Raw genomic sequence first — 8624 nt, 5'->3', positions numbered from 1 at the left:
ATTTGAGTAAGAGTGTAATTCAAAGGACGTGTGTCCTACTAACTCTTTTCCAAAGCAGGTTTCTTCTTTGTTGCTAGATTTTGAAGATGTCTTTCCCAAAGAAGTACCTCAAGGTCTACCTCCTCTTAGGGGCATTGAGCATGAAATTGATCTCAGTCCAGGAGCTTCATTGCCTAATAGGCCAGCCTATCGGAGCAATCCCCAAGAAACCAAGGAGATTCAAAAGCAAGTTGAAGACTTGATGTAAAAGGGGTGGGTTAATGAAAGCTTGAGTCCATGTGCAGTTCTAGTCATTCTAGTCCCTAAGCAATATGGAACTTTGAGGAGGTGGAGAGATTATAGAGCCATCAATAACATCACGGTAAAGTATAGACATCTCATTCCTAGGTTAGATGACTTATTGGATGAATTGTATGGTGCTTGTGTCTTCTCCAAAATTGACTTGAAAAGTGGATATCATCAAATTAGAATTAGAGAAGGAGATGAGTGGAAAACAACCTTTAAAACTAAATATGGGTTGTAAGAATGGTTGGTTATGCCCTTTGGGTTAACCAATGCTTCTAGTACCTTCATGAGATTAATGTATCATGTGTTGAGGAAATTTATAGGAAAGTTTGTTGTGGTCTATTTTGATGATATTCTTATATATAGCAAATCTTATGATGGCCATGTTGCATTTGAAGTGTGTTTTGGAAGCACTTAGGTGTGAGAAATTGTATACTAACATGGACAAATGTGTTCTATATGGACCATGTCATTTTTCTTGGATTTATTGCTAGCTCACAAGGAGTGCAGGTTGATCCATCGAAGGTGAAAGCCATTCAAGATTGGCCAACCCCCAAAAATATAAGTGAGGTAAGGAGCTTTCATGGCTTAGCAAGTTTCTATAGAAGGTTTGTTAGAATTTTTTGCACTTTGGCTACACCTCTAAATGAAATTGTTAAGAAAAATGTTGTTTTTGAATGGGGTGATCAACAAGAGAAGGCTTTTATTGCTTTGAAAGAAAAGTTAACTAATGCTCATGTTCTTGCTTTGCCTAATTTTGCTAAATTCTTTGAGCTTGAATGTGATGCATCTGGGGTAGGCATAGGGGTTATGTTGATGCAAAAGAGGCATCCCATTGCATATTTCAGTGAGAAACTGAATGGGACTGCTCTTAGTTATTCTACATATGATAAGGAATTGTATGCCTTAATTAGAGCTTTGCATACTGGGCAGCATTATCTCTTGCCCAAGGAATTTGTTATTCACAGGGATCATGAGTTTTGAAATACTTGAATGGACAAGGAAAGCTGAACAAGAGGCATGCCAAGTGGGTCGAATTTCTTGAGCAATTCCCCTATGTGATCAGGCACAAAAAAGGTAAGAATAATATGGTCTCTGATGCATTCTCCTGCATGTATGCATTATTGTCTACACTTGAAACTAAGTTCCTTAGTTTTGATTGCATTAAGGAATTGTATGACCATGATGCTGACTTTTCTGATATATATCAAACATGTTCACATACTGCATCTAATTGGTATTTTAGGCATAAGGGACAAAAGACTTTGTGCCAAAGGGTTTAGTTAGGGACTTACTTATTAGAGAGGCACATGAAAAGGGCTTAATGGGGCACTTTCAAGTACAAAATACATATGACATCTTGCATGAGCATTTCTATTGGCCTCACATGAAGCATGATGTGCATAAGTTTTGTAATAAATATCTTGTTTTCAAGAAAGCTAAACCCAAGGTCATGCCACATGGTTTGTATACTCCATTGCTAGTTCTTGAACATCCTTGGATTGACATTTCAATGGATTTTGTTCTAGGTTTGCCTCGGCCTAAGGGAGGAAAGGACTCGATTTTTGTGGTGGTTGAGAGGTTATCTAAGATGGCTTACTTCATAGCCTACAAGAAGGTAGATGACGTTTTTCATGTTGTTGATTTGTTCTTCAAAGAGGTGGTAAGAATGCATGGTTTACCTAGGTGTACTATAAGTGGCCGAGATTCCAAAATTTCTTAATCATTTTTGGTGGACTTTGTGGGGGTAAGACTAGAACTAAATTGTTGTTTTCAACTACATGTCATCCCCAAACTGATGGGCAAACTAAGGTGGTCAATAGAACTCTTTCTACTCTTCTTGGAGCCATCATTAAGAAAAATCTTGGGACTTGAGAAGAGTGTTTACCACATGTTGAATTTGCTTTTGATAGGGTTGTACATAGTACTACTCAGATGTCACCCTTTGAAATTATTTACAGTTTTAATCCTTTGACTCCTTTGGATTTGTTGCCTTTACCTAACATTTCTCAATTTAAAGATAAGTTTGGGCAGGTTAAAGCAGAATATGTCAAGAAGTTGCATGAGAAAACCAAGGCCCAAATTGAGAAGAAAATAGAAAGGTATACAAAGTATGCAAACAAAGGAAGGAAAAAGGTAACATTTGAACCAGGTGCCTGGGCATGGGTGCATTTAAGGAAAGAGCGGTTCCTTTCTCGAAGGAAGTCAAATCATATGATTAAGTTGATTTGAGAGCAAATGCTTTTCAAGAAGGAGGGAATGATGAGGACATCAAAGACCAGATCCAAGCCCAAAAGGAAGCCCAAGGCATAGGAGGGCGCATCACAAGAGCAAGAGCAAACAAGACCCAAGAAGCATTGCAACATATAGTGGCTAATATGAGGGCAAACAATAGTATGAGGGGACCCAACATCTAAAGGCTTGCCTACCTGGGTTGCTAGTCACATGTATTGCTTGCTTGGAGTGAGAACAAAAGACAATTATTAACTAAGGCATTTAATAAAAAATAATAATAATAATAAAGTGCTTGTAGTTAGTTTTGAGACTTGGACCTCAAGCTTAATTATGTCTCACTTAACCACTAAGGCATTTTAGTTATGCTTCAATGTTGATATTTTATGTTTCTTTTATTTTCTACCAAGTACATGGGAACTGATTTGTATAAATCAATTGTGAAGTGAATGGATAGGGGCTTTTGGCTGGTTTTATCATTAAAGGGAGAGAATTGTCTCTGCTAGGGTTCTTCCTTGAACCATTTGATCTTATCAAGAATTGCTCAATTCTTGTGGCGATCCTTAAAACTTATTAGACATCATTATTTGTGGCGACTATCTTATTCTTCCTTTCGCATTTTTTGTGTCCTTGTTTAATTTCCGCAATGCTAATTCTGTAATTCAATCCAAATTTTTTATTTGCATATCTCTCATTTTACTTAAACTTTTTCAGTATTTTTTGTGCCTAAATTGCATTTCAAAACGTCCTTTTTCACCTCGATTTGGAATCGTCACAATCTGAGTTTTGTAGGTTGAGAAACGAATAAAAAGTAAAATATGTTTCTGGCTTAATTGGTGTGCAAATTCCATCCTAGAATTAATCTGAATTGAAGCAAGGCAAGGGGGATTCACATCACAAGAGGACACTACGGAGGTTGGCGGCTAACTTCCTTTTGAATGGGGACGTGCTATACAAAAGAAACCATGATATGGTGTTACTCCGGTGCGTGGATTCAAGTGAAGTTGAGCAATTACTAAGGGAGCTGCATGAAGGCTCATTTGGCACCCATGCCAATAGGCATGCCATGGCTCGAAAGATTCTAAGGGCTGGATATTTTTGGCTCACGATGGAGAATGATTTTTGTATTCATGTAAGGAAATGTCAGAAGTGTCAAGCTTTTGCAGATAATGTTAAGGCTCTTCTAGTTCTGTTGGGCGTGTTGTCCGCACCATGATCGTTTTCAATGTGGAGCATGGATGTGATTGGGGCTATTGAGCCCAAAGCTTCAAATAGGCATCATTTCATCCTAGTCGTTATTGATTACTTCACTAAGTGGGTGGAATATTTGTTGCGATTTGTTGTTGAATATTTCCAAGGGCTTATTAGGATTTTCATGTTTATGCTATTATTGTAAAAAACAATCGCAACGTTAATAATATGGATGAATTTGATGTCGTCACCTCTTATTCTCTCATGATCATATTTTTGCATGTTTATTTAACTTTCACGGGAATATGAATGTACGTTATTTGTTTGTTTGCTCATGTGACCTGTGCTTCAGAGTTGATTTTCAAGTATGCCCAATAAAAAAATTGTGCATTCTACACACTTGGTGGGGGTGTCATGAGCAACAAGTAAAATTGACTAAACATTTGATTGACTATATTTCAAATAAATAAATAATAAGCACAGACATTCATGCATCCTTATTTTATCTTTCTTAAAAAAATGTGAAAAGCTTAGTCAATTGGCTTAATCTGTCAATTGAAAATCCTTCAAATATTTCCTGTCTTTGAAAATTCTCTTTCGAGAATCTGCATATTTTCTTTCATTTCTTCTTATTCTCTCACGATCATATTTTTGCATATTTATTTAACTTTCACGAGAATATGAATGTATGTTGTTTGTTTGTTTGCTCATGTGACCTGTGCTTCAGAGTTGATTTTTAAGTATGCCCAATAAAAAATTTGCGCATTCTACACACTTGGTGGGGGTGTCGTGAGCGACAAGTAAAATTGACTAAACATTTGATTGACTATATTTCAAATAAATAAATAATAAGCACAGACATTCATGCATCCTCATTTTATCTTTCTTAAAAAAAATGTGAAAAGCTTAGTCAATTGGTTTAATCTGTCAATTGAAAATCCTTCAAATATTTCGTCTTTGAAAATTCTCTTTCAAGAATCTGCATATTTTCTCTCATTTCTTCTTACTACCAGGACATGACAAACGATAGCAGCAGATACCTCTCTGAACCCTACGTTGGGGCAATGGTAGGCACCATGCATGAGCTTTCAAGCGAACTTAGGGGGCAGATATAAGGTTTTCACCTAGTAGGTTGAAAACCCAAAAGGGCGGCTTAGGCAAAAGTTAAGGTAAATAAAAAAAAAAAGAGAAAAACAATCAAGAGCATGTTATCAGAAGTTTTGTCCCAAAATCAAAACTGTAAGAATCTCTAGTTAAGATTTGAAATGACACATGGTCGTGTTTCTTCATCCCAAACACTAATTTATCCCTTGTTGTCCCCTCCGAGCCAAAGTATAATTGTTTTCTAAAAAAAACCTAAGTAGGAACCACTGCTAAAATGGCGGGAAGAGCAATGAAAACAACACATGCATGAGGTTTACTAAGCTTTAGGTTGGGCAACAATGAAATAAAAAAAGAAAATAAAAAAAATCTGCTAAAGGCGAGTGAAGCAAAAAAAAGACAAAAGTCCTCCTAATTTTACAAGGAAGGTGCAAAAGTGCAATAAGGATTAATGTGTAAGACAAATGGAGTAAAGACCAGCCCAAAAAGTTGAAATGAATAAAAGTACAAGCAAGGCTTTCAAGGTTCTTACTCAATATCACCCTTAAACACTCTTTGAGCCTCTCTAATCCTTTCTTTCATAACCCTCTTACCCGCTGACCACGTTATAAGCCCAATAAAGCCCATGTGGATCAAGGAATGATTAATTTTGCTTTTGAGTTTGGATTTTGGAATGGAACTTGCACACGCTTGTGATTGTTAAAAAAATAAAAATAAAAAGTATAAAAAAATCCTCGACGTTTTCACTTACACATTTAAGAAGAAAAGTCATTCGACTGGGAGCTTTTGGAAGATGCCCAAAGACAATTGTGATAGTAGGGTACATCTAACATTAGTCGCTCAAGCATACTCCTTAGGGCTCCTTTTGAATCCAAGGGTAGCCTTTGTTATATAATTTCTTTTGGGATCAACCCATATCATCAAGTTTCAATGGGATTGACAAACTCATGGCAGCCCTCTATGATCTTAAATCAGAAAGTTTAACTTGGTCATATACCAAAGCATAACAATCCATGACCATCCTTCAATGGTGCACGCGATCAGTACCAAAGCCTTATATTTCCTTGTTGTGCAAAATAACCAAAGTTTTTAAACAAAAAAGGAAAGGCGTGAACCTTAGGATCAATATTTCAGTTCATTGACTAAATGTCAAATGACTCCATTACCGTCATCCAAATTGTCAAGTGATCAAATCAAACAAAACATACACTATGAAGGAGTCTCTGAAGAGATTTACAAAAAAATAGGATGAGGTTGCATGAATTATCACATTTTTAGAAAGAGACAGTCAATTTGTGTTTTTCACAACAACAAAAAGAAGTGTAATAAGAGAGAAAGAATGTCATGAGCATTGCACAGTTTTCATGATTCGAAACCTTTTGCATTACATTGTTGGGTACAAAGCCTACATTTACTGCATTTCAGGGAGAAGGTTGCATGCCTATTTTCATTCATTAGAAGGCGTTCTAAAACTCATATGCTTCATATCAGGCTATAAGAGCATAGATTTCTCCTTATATGCCAGTTTCCAAAATCTAATGTCCTATCTTTTGAGTTTGGGATGAATGGCCCTCTTAAAGAGTCAACCTTTTGTTTTCTTATAAGGTTGAGCCCTTGGGTACTAGTACCTATTGGTATGTTTCACAGGACTCAATATCCTTTGTTTCATCTTTTCATAGGACTCAGCGTCCTCACCTTTATGTTTCACAGGAGTCAACGTCCTTTGCTTTTTGTTTTATAGCACTCAACGTCCTCGTCTTTAAGTTTCACAGGACTCAACGTCTTTTGCTATATGTTTCATAGGACTCAACGTCCTCTGTCTTTATGTTTTATAGGACTCAACGTCCTCTATCTTTATGTTTTCATAGGACTCAACATCCTCTATCTTTATATTTTCATAGGACTCAACGTACTTTGTCTTTATGTCTCATAGGACTCAACGTCCTCTGTCTTTATGTCTCATAGGACTCAACATCCTTTGTCTTTATGTTTTCATAGGACTCAACGTCCTCTGTTTTATGTTTCATAGAACTCAATCTCCTTTGCTTTATGTTTCATAGAACTCAATGTCCTCTATCTTTATGTTTTCATAGGACTCAATGTCCTCTGTCTTTATGTTTGATAGGACTCAATGTACTCTGTCTTTATGTTTTGTAGGACTCAATATCCTCTGTCTATATGTTTTCATAGGACTCGACTTCTTATGTCTTTATGTTTCATAGGACTCAAAGTCCCCTATCTTTATGTCTCGTAGGATTCAACATCCTCTATCTTTATGTTTTCATAAAACTTAACATCCTCTGTTATATGTTTCATAGAACTCAAAGTCCAATGCTTTTTGTTTCATGACACTTGTTTCCTTGCCTTGTCGCTGAACTCAAAGTTCTTTATTTTGTTGGTACACCAAATTCCTTTGTCCAAAGATTCTTCATTCTCATGTTGTGATCTTTCGAAGAATCATCCGAACAGAATTAGTGTTTTCATCTTTACTTATCTTTTACTTTCGATAAAATATAAGTAAAGAAGAGCAATTGTCAGACCTTAATTCAGTCCAAGCCAAAAAAAAGAGAGAAAAAAATAATTAAAAAATAGAGAGAGAGAGAGAGAGAATTTATAAAAAGAAGACAAAAAGAAAAAAGAGAAAACGTGTAGAAAAAACAAACAAAAATAAAGAAGAAAAAAAGAACATTAAAAAAACTAAAAAAAGGAACAACAACAAAAAGAAGAAAAGAAGAAAAAAAAAAGAAGAAAACGTTTAAAAAAAGAAAAGAAACAAAAAATATACATTGTGACCTATTGGGCTCTCAAAGAGAGCCTACTGGTCAAGAAAGGCAGCACAATGCATAAAAGCGTAAAAGAGGAAGGTCTCTACACTAATTGCAGATATAGCAACACAGATCCCGAAATGAGAAAAGAGACCAACGAAGAAGCAACATTTGGCAACACCCTCAAAGAAGGGAGAAGGGTCTCCAGGTATCCCTTATTCCCTCACTGTCTCATCTTCTTTTCTCCTTTTCTCTCTCCTTGGCTCCCTCTTTCTTCTTCTCCTTCGTTCTTTTCATTCTTATCTAGTTCATTTCTCCTCTTCTTTTCACCTTCGTAGGTTTCTCTTTGATTCGTTTCATCTCGTCGGAGGGTGCTATGGCCACCGACGAGATGCATATAGGTTGGCATTGTTAATTTCCTTGTGCTCTATTTTATTTAGTTATTAGTGGTTCGCGTTTCCTCCATCGTTATCCTTTTGTTCGCGATTCATTCCTTCGTCGCCCCAACACCGTCGTGCTGTTGTCGTCCCCATGGCGACCTCACGCTACTAAGCCCTACACCGGTAGTGCTAGGGAAGCTTACCACCCTCTGTGGTGGCTTTCGCCTCCTTCTGCGATGTTTTGGGGTGAGACACCCTAGGTTTTTCCAACCCTGTTGGCTAATGGCATGTTGTCTAATGCCTGGTTGGGCCCTAGGTGTGGCGTCCCTAAATTAATGACTGGTTTAATAGTAATAATTTAAATAACAAAAACCATGGTAAATTTTTTTTCTTCTTTTTCTTTTTCATTTCTTTCTCTTTTCACCATAACTAGGTTTAGAAGGAAAATCCTCACTATAGAGTCCTGAATGGTCAGTTCACAACTCTATTCGGAGTCATTTCTTTCTTACCGCTCATAATCTCTAAACTATTTTGTTGTTTCAAAAGGAAGAATGTACCAGCCATTACTTTAGGTCGTCACGTGAAAATAAAAGAATAAAATACGGTCGATAAACTCTTTTACAAATAAAGTTGCTAATGCTTTCTTTTCAAATAACAAGATCGATCATAA

General features: G+C 36.5%; 1 long non-coding RNA gene across 2 annotated transcripts; it reads left to right on the top strand.

Annotated features, from left to right (window-relative positions):
- The first annotated feature begins 7 nt into the window (after window positions 1-7).
- Window positions 8-3958, top strand: LOC112998399 (uncharacterized). Of its 2 annotated transcripts, XR_003263493.1 has the most exons (3): window positions 8-855; window positions 1219-1362; window positions 1815-3958. It is a non-coding gene; the product is annotated as an uncharacterized lncRNA (long non-coding RNA). The 2 variants fall into 2 exon arrangements; XR_003263492.1 differs by having other exon boundaries at window positions 8-1362.
- The last annotated feature ends 4666 nt before the right edge of the window (window positions 3959-8624 follow it).

Source organism: Glycine max, chromosome 11, assembly GCF_000004515.6.
Source record: "Glycine max cultivar Williams 82 chromosome 11, Glycine_max_v4.0, whole genome shotgun sequence".
In the NCBI taxonomy this organism is placed as follows: Eukaryota; Viridiplantae; Streptophyta; class Magnoliopsida; order Fabales; family Fabaceae; genus Glycine; species Glycine max.
Note: the sequence above shows the minus strand (reverse complement) of the source record. Positions and strands in the feature narration are given on the sequence as shown.